We start from the raw sequence: 13,348 nt of genomic DNA, 5'->3' as shown, positions 1-13,348 counted from the left end.
ACATGGTACATATATACAAGGTTAAAACACAAATAGTGATACAGGAGGACCCTAATCCCTCCTCTTATTTCATTAATGGGGAAGTCACACACACACACACACATGAAGGAAAGAGGGAAGGGAAGCACGCAGTACGCATGACTTAACCCATAATTGACATAAAAAGAGACAAGGACCATTCTTGCGGAACACACCTTTTCAGGTGTTCGTGTGGTTGTATGGTGGGCCCTGGCAGGGGTGACAAGTGTCTTCTTTCATTCTGGTGGGAGAGAGAACGTGCAACTGAGAGAACGTACACCTGTCTAAAGAAAATGTATGTTGATTCCGCGGTTATCGAGGGTTCGGTAATTTTTAGGCGAGGCAAATGAACTTATACATCATACCGAGTCATACAAAAATCACTGTCGGTCAACCACAGAGATAGTGGTGATGGCCCTGCCCTCCTTCGTGGCCCAGAACACCTCAGGTATAGATAGGCTGGGTGTTGCCGTGGTACAGTGACACACTTAGCCTCCCGCTGCCTCTCCTGACGCAGGGAGCAGCAGCCTAGCCCACACTTAGGTACGACTCGGGTGTTTCCTGGTACGGCAACTAACACCTTCGCTACCACCCAGACGCCGTCCCTCGCCTCTTCCATACCTCGACGTTAAAATGCTAACCATGATTTTTGTACAGACCCAGGTTCCTTTTTCATGGCGTCAGCTGAAACTCGTTTTGTACCAGGATGCAATACACGTATATGATACTGGAGATCTTGATCAATGGTTGAAGGAAAGATAATGTCACTAAAAAAAAAAAAAAAAGAAAGTGGAGATTACCGTTCATCAAGAAATACTTTCTGTTGATATCATAAGTAACTGTATGTATGTATGTATGTATGTACAGTATATTTAACCCAGGAACCCTTTTATAGGGTCCCTGCAGCTCCAAGGATACACTATAGTAGCCTAGGAGCAGGGAAACGATGGGTTTCCGTGAAGCGAAATTTTATATATATATATATATATATATATATATATATATATATATATATATATATATATATATATATATATATATGATTGCGAGGCATGGTCTACAAATAGGGTTGTGCGGAGGCGAATGGATGTGTTATAAATGAAATGTTAGAGGACAATTTGTGGTGTGAGGTGGTTTGATCGAATAAGTAATGAAAGGGTGAGAGAGATGTGTAGTAATGAAGTGTGGTTGAGAGAGCAGAAGAGGGTGTTTTGAAATGGTTTGGTCACATGGAGAGAATGAGTGAGGAAAGATTGACAAAGAGGATATATGTGTCAGAGGTGGAGGGAACAAGAAATGGGAGACCAAATTGGTGGAAGGATGGAGTGAAAAAGATTTTAAGCGAACGGGGCCTGAACATACAGGAGGGTGAAAGGTGTGCAAGGAATAGAGTGAATTGGAACGATGTGATGTACCGAGGTCGACGTGCTATCAATGAATTGAACCAGGGCATGTGAAGCGTCTGAGGTAAACCATGGAAAGTTTTGTGGGGCCTGGATGTGGAAAGGGAGCTGTGGTTTCGGTGCATTACACGTGACAGCTAGAGACTGAGTGTGAACGAATGTGGTCTTTGTTGTTTTTTCATAGCGCTACCTCGTGCGTGGGGGGAGGTGTTGTTTTTCATGTGCGCTGGGTGGCGATGAAATCGATGAAGGCAGCAAGTATGAACATGTACATGTGTATATATGTTTATGTCTATATATATATATATATATATATATATATATGTTTTTTTTTTTAAATTTTCCAAAAGAAGGAACAGAGAAGGGGACCAGGTGAGGATATTCCCTCAAAGGCCCAGTCCTCTGTTCTTAACGCTACCTCGCTGTCGCGGGAAACGGCGAATAGTATGAAAGAAAGATTTTTTTTTTTTTATTTTATTATACTTTGTCGCTGTCTCCCGCGTTTGCGAGGTAGCGCAAGGAAACAGACGAAAGAAATGGCCCAACCCCCCCCCCCCCCCCACACACACACACATGCATATACATACGTCCACACACGCAAATATACATACCTACACAGCTTTCCATGGTTTACCCCAGACGCTTCACATGCCTTGCTTCAATCCACTGACAGCACGTCAACCCCGGTATACCACATCGCTCCAATTCACTCTATTCCTTGCCCTCCTTTCACCCTCCTGCATGTTCAGGCCCCGATCACACAAAATCCTTTTCACTCCATCTTTCCACCTCCAATTTGGTCTCCCTCTTCTCCTTGTTCCCTCCACCTCCGACACATATATCCTCTTGGTCAATCTTTCCTCACTCATCCTCTCCATGTGCCCAAACCACTTCAAAACACCCTCTTCTGCTCTCTCAACCACGCTCTTTATATTTCCACACATCTCTCTTACCCTTACGTTACTCACTCGATCAAACCACCTCACACCACACATTGTCCTCAAACATCTCATTTCCAGCACATCCATCCTCCTGCGCACAACTCTATCCATAGCCCACGCCTCGCAACCATACAACATTGTTGGAACCACTATTCCTTCAAACATACCCATTTTTGCTTTCCGAGATAATGTTCTTGACTTCCACACATTCTTCAAGGCCCCCAGGATTTTCGCCCCCTCCCCCACCCTATGATACACTTCCGCTTCCATGGTTCCATCCGCTGCCAGATCCACTCCCAGATATCTAAAACACTTCACTTCCTCCAGTTTTTCTCCATTCAAACTCACCTCCCAATTGACTTGCCCCTCAACCCTACTGTACCTAATAACCTTGCTCTTATTCACATTTACTCTTAACTTTCTTCTTCCACACACTTTTCCAAACTCAGTCACCAGCTTCTGCAGTTTCTCACATGAATCAGCCACCAGCGCTGTATCATCAGCGAACAACAACTGACTCACTTCCCAAGCTCTCTCATCCCCAACAGACTTCATACTTGCCCCTCTTTCCAAAACTCTTGCATTTACCTCCCTAACAACCCCATCAATAAACAAATTAAACAACCATGGAGACATCACACACCCCTGCCGCAAACCTACATTCGCTGAGAACCAATCACTCTCCTCTCTTCCTACACGTACACATGCCTTACATCCTCGATAAAAACTTTTCACTGCTTCTAACAACTTTCCTCCCACACCATATATTCTTAATACCTTCCACAGGGCATCTCTATCAACTCTATCATATGCCTTCTCCAGATCCATAAATGCTACATACAAATCCATTTGCTTTTCTAAGTATTTCTCACATACATTCTTCAAAGCAAACACCTGATCCACACATCCTCTACCACTTCTGAAACCACACTGCTCTTCCCCAATCTGATGCTCTGTACATGCCTTCACCCTCTCAATCAATACCCTCCCATATAATTTACCAGGAATACTCAACAAACTTATACCTCTGTAATTTGAGCACTCACTCTTATCCCCTTTGCCTTTGTACAATGGCACTATGCACGCATTCCGCCAATCCTCAGGCACCTCACCATGAGTCATACATACATTAAATAACCTTACCAACCAGTCAACAATACAGTCACCCCCTTTTTTAATAAATTCCACTGCAATACCATCCAAACCTGCTGCCTTGCCGGCTTTCATCTTCCGCAAAGCTTTCACTACCTCTTCTCTGTTTACCAAATCATGAAAGAAAGATATATATATATATATATATATATATATATATATATATATATATATATATATATATATATATATATATATATATATATATATATATATTCCTATGAGTCCACGGGGAAAATGAAACACGAAAAGTTCCCAAGTGCACTTTCGTGTAATAATCACATCATCAGGGGAGACACAAGAGAGAAATATAACAGTCAGTTGATATACATCGAAGAGACGAAGCTAGGACGCCATATCATATATCAACTGACTGTTATATTTCTCTCTTGTGTCTCCCCTGACGATGTGATTATTACACGAAAGTGCACTTGGGAACTTTTCGTGTTTCATTTTCCCCGTGGACTCATAGGAATATCTTGATCACGCGCAAAATTGTGATCCTTTCCAACATATATATATATATATATATATATATATATGTGTGTGTGTGTGTGTGTGTGTGTGTGTGTGTTAGTTATGTATATAAGTACTATGTCTTATGTCTTTAGTACTTTATACACACACACACACACACACACACACACACACACACACACACACACACACACACACACACCAGCCTAAGCCAGGTGAACATCTATCGGAACACCTGGGTTGGATGGAGGCCGGCCGACCGCCATGCTCAGGATTTGAACCCTTGCGGATCCAGCCCTTGGCTGGCCTGTGCTGACTCATGGTCATTAATGCTAATCACTACACTAGGATGTGTGTGTGTGTGTGTGTGTGTGTGTGTGTGTGTGTGTGTGTGTGTGTGCACCAAGAGCGACCTTCAGTGTAGATAGCGTAGTTCTGAGTCGCTTAATAGAGATGACTGGGCGGGGCCACATTTCCCCTCATATGTAATACATATATACTTATTTACATAACTTAGGAAGTCCCAAAGTCACACATCCTCCGTTGTCTTGTGTAATCTTACTCGCGCCCACAATTATCTAACAGAAGAATATAAAGAAATTCAAACAGCAACAGATCACTGGGTCCTTACAAGGCTGATTGTGATAGTGGAAGATACTAGAAACTCACATATTACCGTGGTCAAAGTCGGACGGCAAACATGAAAATTTTCAATGTAAAAAAGGACACGCAAATACTATAAGTCGTGAACTTGAAGCGAAATATTTAAGTGTATTGCTACGCGTATGTATATGTTATAGTACTGATTTGAACCACTAGTCTGAATGACAAATTGTTCCATATGTTAACGATCATGTTGAAGAAAAAGTACTTCGCCTCATTTGAGGTAAAACGTTTGTCCACGAGTTTGTATCCATTACTAAGAGTAAAATCACGCGAAACAAGTCTTAAGAAACTTGATGGATCAACATTATCAGAAGCCTTTGATCATTTTGAATATTGTATCACATCACCTGCTTAACCTTCTTTTTTCTAAGCTAAATAGTTTGAAGTCGTTTAATCTTATCTCGCACGATTTGTTCCTCAGTCCGGGAATCATCTTGGTAGCTCGACCTGTGCTATCTCCAGTCTTTCTTTCTTTTTTATTTGGGTAGGGTGACCAAAACTGAACACAATATTCATGATGCAGACGAACCAATGAATTGTACAGAGTAAAGATGATTTTCCTGGACTTAAATTCGAAGGCCCTTCCCATCAATTCAAGAATTTTGTTTGCTCTTTTCACTACTTCTGTGCACTACTTACTTGAGTTCAGGTCGCCAGAGATTATTAAGCCCACGTCTTTCTCTTTACTGACCTTATGCAGTTCAGTACAATTCATGCTGTAGTTAGCCTTTCGTTTTGATCACCGATGTGTAAAACTTTTCACTTATCAATAATGAAATTCATTACCACTAATGAGCCCAATTCGTCAGTCTCTCTATGTCAGTTTGAAGCTGTAGACGTTTAACTTCATTTGTAGATTTATTTTCCAGCTTTGTGTCATCAGCGAATTTTGATATCTTGCAGTGCAGCCACTTATCAATATTAGTAATATATATGAGAAAGAGAACCGGTCCCGAGACTGATCCTTGTGGCACTCCACTTCTTGCGCCTAACCTGTCCACTGAAGTACAACACCATCAATGCCATGTGACTTAATTTTTGCTAGTAACCATCCATGCAGAACCTTTTCGAAAGCTTTTTGAAACAGCTTTACCTCCGGCATACATGTTTATATTATAAAACAGCAGATTTTTCAGACGTGAACGACTGCATCGAGAACCATTCTGAGAATCGTTAATAAAGTGGTGGTACTCGAAATGGTTTACGTTTACCTGTCTCACACCAACTGTTATCTTGGGTACGTTCACCTGTCTCACACCTACTGCTGTCTTGGGTACGTCCCCCTGTCTCATACCAACTGTTGTTATCTTGGGTTGTACCTCAACGTACCCTACCCCTCTGATAACCTACGTGCGCCCACCTGACCTGTAGCCACTGGTAAAAGCAGGAGTGTTAACTATTAAGTCATGGTAAGTGTCGTCCTGTGTTGTTAAGTGTAGGATGCTGGAGAGACGGTGAGTGTCAGACACTGACAAGTGTCTTTTAGTACAGGGATATTGCAGGAAGAGTGTCTGTTAGTGTTGGGATAGTGCAGGATTAGTGCTGGGATATTATAAAATGTGGATTATCCGAAGATCTATTCCCACCTCGCAACTTATTTTCCTGGTTTAGATTACGGTAGGTCATAATAGCATGTTTGTACCCTAACCTAACCAAATCTACCCCCTAATCTAACTTATAGTCTGGCAGCCTGGAAAAACGTTGGCGAGAGAGAGAGAGAGAGAGAGAGAGACAGAGAGAGAGAGAGAGAGAGAGAGAGAGAGAGAGAGAGAGAGAGAGAGAGAGAGAGAGAGAGAGAGAGAATCACGTAGTACAAAAGTGTTGATAGGAACTTTTGACTGCAGGATGATGGTTGTTTCTCATCTAGGACGAACAAGATTGTGTTTCTTATCTGGAGTGAACATGGTCGTGTTGTTTCACCTGGGATCATCAAGATCTGAATAAATACAAATGAATTCAGAAAGCAACGGGTCATTGGTTCCTGACGAGGCTGTTTGTGACGTTGAAAGAGAAAAGAAACTGATGGATCAGTGTAGTAGAAGACGAAAGACATTCAGATTTTTCAAAAGGGAAACAACAATGTTCTGCAGTTGGTGACCAAATTGATTGGATAATTGCTATATTATAATAACTTCTACTAACATATCTTTAAAACTCTGTAGAGTTTTCTTCGGCTATTTTCAGAGATGCAGTTTTCATCCTGACTTTGCTTAGCTTCTCATCGCAAATTTATGTGATCTACTCTGTCGAGTTGGTTATTGGTCTCTGAATGTCTTGGGTGCTGCTTTCAGAGACAAGCATTTCTTTGAGTTATCGCTCGGCCACTTTGGCTTTATTTTGGAAAAGAATGTTTTATATGCAGTGTACATATATTCCTTCCACTACTTTGAAAGTTTTGCATAATCGTTTCCAAGTTACGTCCATATCTTGTACATTAACGATATCACCCCAAGTTTACCTGGCAAGAACAATGCAACGACCACTAAAGTTTTCAAGTATAAAATTATGGTGAACAAGGTCGTTTTTCTTTTTTTTCATCTAAGGTAAGCAAGGGCATGTCCACTTCCAACCGCAAGCTTTAGCGCATTTTTTAACATCTTAATGGTTAATCACCATATGCACATCGGTAAGACCCTTGGAAATTTGATGACGTGACCTTTGACCTAGCCTAATCGTAATGGGTGAAGTCGAAGGTTAGGCCGCCATACCCAAGGGTCGTACCATTGCGTCCAAGGGTTTCAGGCTGTGACCCCAGCTAGGATATTCGAGTGATTCTAGTAGTACTATAATGAAATTAAGTTTTACAAGACCTTATTAATCTTTGTTAACCTTACTAACGAATTCATGATAACGTTACGCCCTATAAAATTTTATGGAATGGCGAATCTTCGAGTGATTCATCGCCAATCCATGGTTGTCTTACTACTCAATCCTTGATAGTCATCTTTGGTAGCCATGCTACCAATCCTTTGTAATCCAATTAAACTTTCCATGGTAACTATACTAACTAACCAGATCTTGGTAACCAAAATGACCAGTCATTGGTTGCCTTGCTAACCAAGTCTTAGTAACCATGCTAACCAATTCTGAGTAGCAATCCTAACCATTCTTTGGTAGCCTAGCTAACCAATCATCCGTGGCTAGGTTAGGTCGGTGCTGGCTGAAACATGGTAATGAGGTAGGCATCGTGTAGCATACTTTTCACTCCAGGTATTGAAACAGTCCGCTAGAGTCGCAATATAGCGCTACAGCAAGGTTAAACCCGTCTTTCCCGCCACCTTTCACCCCGTCTCCTCCATGACCTTCACCGTACAACATAAGCCTAGAAACTCCACTGAACATGTTCGGTCTAGGTAAACGACCGCGGACTTGCCTTTTGAAGAAATGTGATTTGACTAAAACATGTATACCCGTTATGTGTGTGGGGATATGAAAAGAGGAAGGTATAAGTTGGTAGTTCCAGCAGTTGTGGGAAAGAGTCATAGCTCCCCATACGTGATGATCAATAATCACCTTAACCATATGCAAGTCGCAGGCAGCATGACGGGTAGTGAAGTGTTCAGCGGAAGGTTGTGCGTAGCTTGCCCAGGGTATTGGCTATTCTTCTAGACATATGTAACACTTGTCCCGGCCAAGAGTAACACCTGTCCAGGTCAAGTGAACACCTGTCGTGGGCAAGTGAAACACATCTTCATGCAACAATTTTACGCCAGTCAGCTGCGTCTGACCCTTCAATGCCAAGAAACATGTTAAAGGAATAAAAGTAAATAGAATAAAAGTCTAAGAATAAAAGGTCGATAACAAAACATCAAATATCTATATAATGTACATACTTTTTGATATTACTATGTCTACACCTCACCAGTCTCACATGAAATATCTATATAATGTAGATACTTTTTGATAATACTATGTTTACACCTCACCAGTCTCATATAAAATATCTATATAATTTAGATACTTTTTGATGATACTATGCTAAACCTCTCCAGTCTCGCATGAAATATCTATTTAACGTAGATACTTTTATGATACTTCTATGTCTACACTTCACGAGTCTCAGATAATCCATAAGAAAACCATCTATAAGAATTAACCAGTCACAAAAAAGAGGAAAGGATTATCTATTAGGTTAGAGAATTTCATTGACAACTCCCGAAGAGCAACAGCCTTCTGGGGAGATGACAGAAAATCTTTATTAATGATTTATAAGTCCCGGATCAGATCTAAGCTAGACTATGGTTCTCTTGTGTATGCTTCGGCGAGCGAGTATACCCTGAGGAGGTTGATGTGATACAGAGAAAAATGTTTGCGAATGTGTCTTGTAGCCCTAACTTGTACCAAAGTTCCACGATTGGAAGTCATTTTTTCAGATTTCCTTTCTGCTCTTTAAGCAATAGGCTCTGAATATGTATAGAGTCCTATGAATTACAGGGCAATATTATTAATAAACTTAATTCGTGTGACAAAGATGTCATCTTGATCTGGGTGTCTGGTCCTTACAATATATATGGTAATAAGCAGGCAGACAGGTTTATACGAACTTAATTACTTTGTCGTAGGCAAAATTTGTACACAGTTCCCTTTCTTGACCACATAATAAAGATTTTATGACATGCAAAATGCCAGACCCGAACACTACCATCTAGCAAAGCTTGTTTACCAACGGCGTATTTGCTACGTCTCTTCCTTGTATATCAACTGACTGTTCTACGTCTTTTACCTGCCCTGACGATGTGATTACACGGAAGTGCACTTGGGAACTTATCGTGTTTCATTTTCCTGTGGTTTTATGCATATATATATATATATATATATATATATATATATATATATATATATATATATATATATATTCTTTTTTTTATTATACTTTGTCGCTGTCTCCCGCGTTTGCGAGGTAGCGCAAGGAAACAGACGAAAGAAATGGCCCAACCCACCTCCATACACATGTATATACATACGTCCACACACGCAAATATACATACCTACACAGCTTTCCATGGTTTACCCCAGACGCTTCACATGCCCTGCTTCAATCCACTGACAGCACGTCAACCCCGGTATACCACATCGCTCCAATTCACTCTATTCCTTGCCCTCCTTTCACCCTCCTGCATGTTCAGGCCCCGATCACACAAAATCTTTTTCACTCCATCTTTCCACCTCCAATTTGGTCTCCCTCTTCTCCTCTTTCCCTCCACCTCCGACACATATATCCTCTTGGTCAATCTTTCCTCACTCATTCTCTCCATGTGCCCAAACCATTTCAAAACACCCTCTTCTGCTCTCTCAACCACGCTCTTTTTATTTCCACACATCTCTCTTACCCTTACGTTACTTACTCGATCAAACCACCTCACACCACACATTGTCCTCAAACATCTCATTTCCAGCACATCCATCCTCCTGCGCACAACTCTATCCATAGCCCACGCCTCGCAACCATAACATTGTTGGAACCACTATTCCTTCAAACATACCCATTTTTGCTTTCCGAGATAATGTTCTCGACTTCCGCACATTCTTCAAGGCTCCCAGAATTTTCGCCCCCTCCCCCACCCTATGATCCACTTCCGCTTCCATGGTTCCATCCGCTGCCAGATCCACTCCCAGATATCTAAAACACTTCACTTCCTCCAGTTTTTCTCCATTCAAACTCACCTCCCAATTGACTTGACCCTCAACCCTACTGTACCTAATAACCTTGCTCTTATTCACATTTACTCTTAACTTTCTTCTTTCACACACTTTACCAAACTCAGTCACCAGCTTCTGCAGTTCCTGACATGAATCAGCCACCAGCGCTGTATCATCAGCGAACAATAACTGACTCACTTCCCAAGCTCTCTCATCCCCAACAGACTTCATACTTGCCCCTCTTTCCAAAACTCTTGCATTCACCTCCCTAATTTTTTCGAGCAGTTGAGACGGAGGGAAAGGTGGGTGAAGAGATATCCAGCTTTCACCACTGTTTTGGGTCTTGAAAGCACATAGCCTGGTAATGGACCATCAGGTCTGCTGGTAGCTTCCCTTCACAGTATACTCTCACGTAGGGACGTGACCTGAAGTCTCCCAGTATCTGCTCTAAACCACAGGTATTGATTGAGTTTATCTCCACCTGACCACCGTACGGGTTGACCTGCCCATACCCACCACCTGCCACATCTCACCCCGACACAATGTAATACAAGCGATGATTTTTTTTTTTGGTCTAAAATTCTATTTAAATACTCATAACAGACTGGGTCCCGGGCCCATTCATCGTCTCACCTGGACGGGCATGAGGCTTCCCTCACTACCACAAGACAACCGACACACACACACACTGGGACATTCCCACCTCGGATAAGCCCGCTGAGGCTACGCCGGGCCTCCCCCACCCCCACCCCTCATGACGTCACACAACCCTCTCACTGGGGATTTCAGACTGAAGGCTCCAGGCTCCTTCCTCAGTACTTGACTCAACCAGTTGTCTCTCCAAATTGCCACATAGCTTTGTTGTCCCCTGCCCGCACAGCTTAGAAATGCACTTTCCATGGCTGATCAATATACATACATACATACATGCTACAATAAGGTCACTGTGATGCGCGTGATCTAAGTTGTTGATAATCGCGTGGGTGAATTAAGTACGATGAGTTCCGAGTGCAGTTTCGTGTTTTGCATCTTCATTTCAACTCGTTGTTATCAGCAAACTTGTTTGTATGTATGGCATGTGCATGAGGTGCATGTGGCACGTGAAAGCTGGGAGGAAGGCAGCTTAGAAAGGGTAGTGAGTGGTGGGATGAAAAAGTAAAGTTGCTAGTGAAAGAGAAAAGAGAGGCGTTTTGGCGGTACTTACAGGGAAGGAGTGCAAATGATTGGAAAATGTATAAGGGGAAGCAGCAGGAGGTCAAGAGGAAGGTTCAGGAGTTGGAAAAGAGGGCAAATGAGAATTAGGGTGAGTGAGTATCAGTAAACTTTAGGGAGCATAAGAAGGTTTGGAAAACAAGAGAACAAATGGGACCAATGATTAAGGGGGCAAAAGGGTATTTGTTAACAGGCAATGATGAGGTGAAGAGGGGATCGAATGAGTGTTTTGAAGGACTGTTGAATGTATTTGATGATACAGTAAACACATATAGGGTGTTTTGGTCGGGGTGGTATGCGAAGTGAGAGTAGATTGGTGAAGAGAGATGAGGTAGTGAGAGCCTTGCAGATGGAATGCGGCAATGGAGTGACTGTATTGCTGGCTAGTTGATAAAGATTTTCGATGTTTCTATGGATCATGGTAAGGTGCCTGAGGATTGACGGAATGCACATATAGTGCCAATGTATAAATAATGACAAGGGAGGATAAAGGCGAGTGTTCAAACTACAGAGGTGTAAGTTTGTTGAGTGTACTTGTAAGTTGCATAGGTGAGTATCGACAGAGAGAGTGAAGGCTACACATTCCTCTCCAGAGATAGGAAAGAATATCACCAGTAGATCTCGCCTTACGGAAACTATACTGGTGATCAGACAGAAGACTGTGATTTTCGATGTGTTTAAGGATATGGGAGTTGAGAAGGGATTCAAAGACTTTAGAAAGAGTAGATGTCAAAACAACAAGACGATGGTTAGAGGGGTCAGAATGGTCACTCTTATTAAGGATGCGATGCATCGATGCATGCTACCAACGAGAAGAAAAAGTTTTGGTTTTTAAATAGAAACGGAAGAGACGAGCAAGCACAGGTGCAAGTTCAGAGGCACACTCTTTTAGTACATGGGGTGCACACACACACACACAACATATATATATATATATATATATATATATATATATATATATATATATATATATATATATATATATATATATATATATATGGGAGCGGGGGGCTGGAAATCCTCCCCTCTCATTTTTTTTTTAAATTTTCCAAAAGAAGGAACAGAGAAGGGGGCCATATGAGGATATTCCCTCAAAGGCCCAGTCCTCTGTTCTTAACGCTACCTCGCTAATGCGGGAAATGGCGAATAGTATGAAAAAATATATATATATATATATATATATATATATATATATATATATATATATATATATATATATATATATATATATCAATTTTCTTTTTCATACATATTCGCCATTTCCCGCGTTAGCGAGGCAGCGTTAAGAACAGAAGACTGAACCTAAGAGGGAAAATCCTCACTTGGCCCCATTCTCTGTTCCTTCTTTTGCAAAAGTCAAAACTAGAGGGGAGGATTTCCAGCCCCCCCGCTCCCTCCCCTTTTAGTCTTCTTTTACGACACGCAGGAAATACGTGGGAAGGATTCTTTTTCGCCTTTTCCTGCACTAGCGTGGTAGCGCCAGGAACATACGAAGAAAGGGCCACATCGCTCACATCTAGTCTCTATCTGTCATTATGTAATGCACCAAACCACATTCCCTTATCCACGACCAGTTCCCATATACCTCTCCATGGTTTCTCCCGGCCGCTCCCACGCACTGTTTCAGTCCAATGTCAGCACATCGACCCCTGTATACCTCATTGTACCAATTCACTCTATCCCCTGCACACCATTCACCCTCCTGCATGGCTCAAAGTGTGGTGATGTGTTCTCTTAGTAGGTTGAGTGCAGGTAGCTTAGGCAGGGTAGGTGTTCGATGTTTTTGGTGTGGAAGTTGCATCACAGGCATGAGGAACCCTGTGGAATTTTGAATCAGTT

Source organism: Panulirus ornatus, chromosome 3 (genome assembly GCF_036320965.1).
Source record: "Panulirus ornatus isolate Po-2019 chromosome 3, ASM3632096v1, whole genome shotgun sequence".
NCBI lineage: Eukaryota > Metazoa > Arthropoda > Malacostraca > Decapoda > Palinuridae > Panulirus > Panulirus ornatus.
This window is presented reverse-complemented; position numbering follows the sequence as displayed.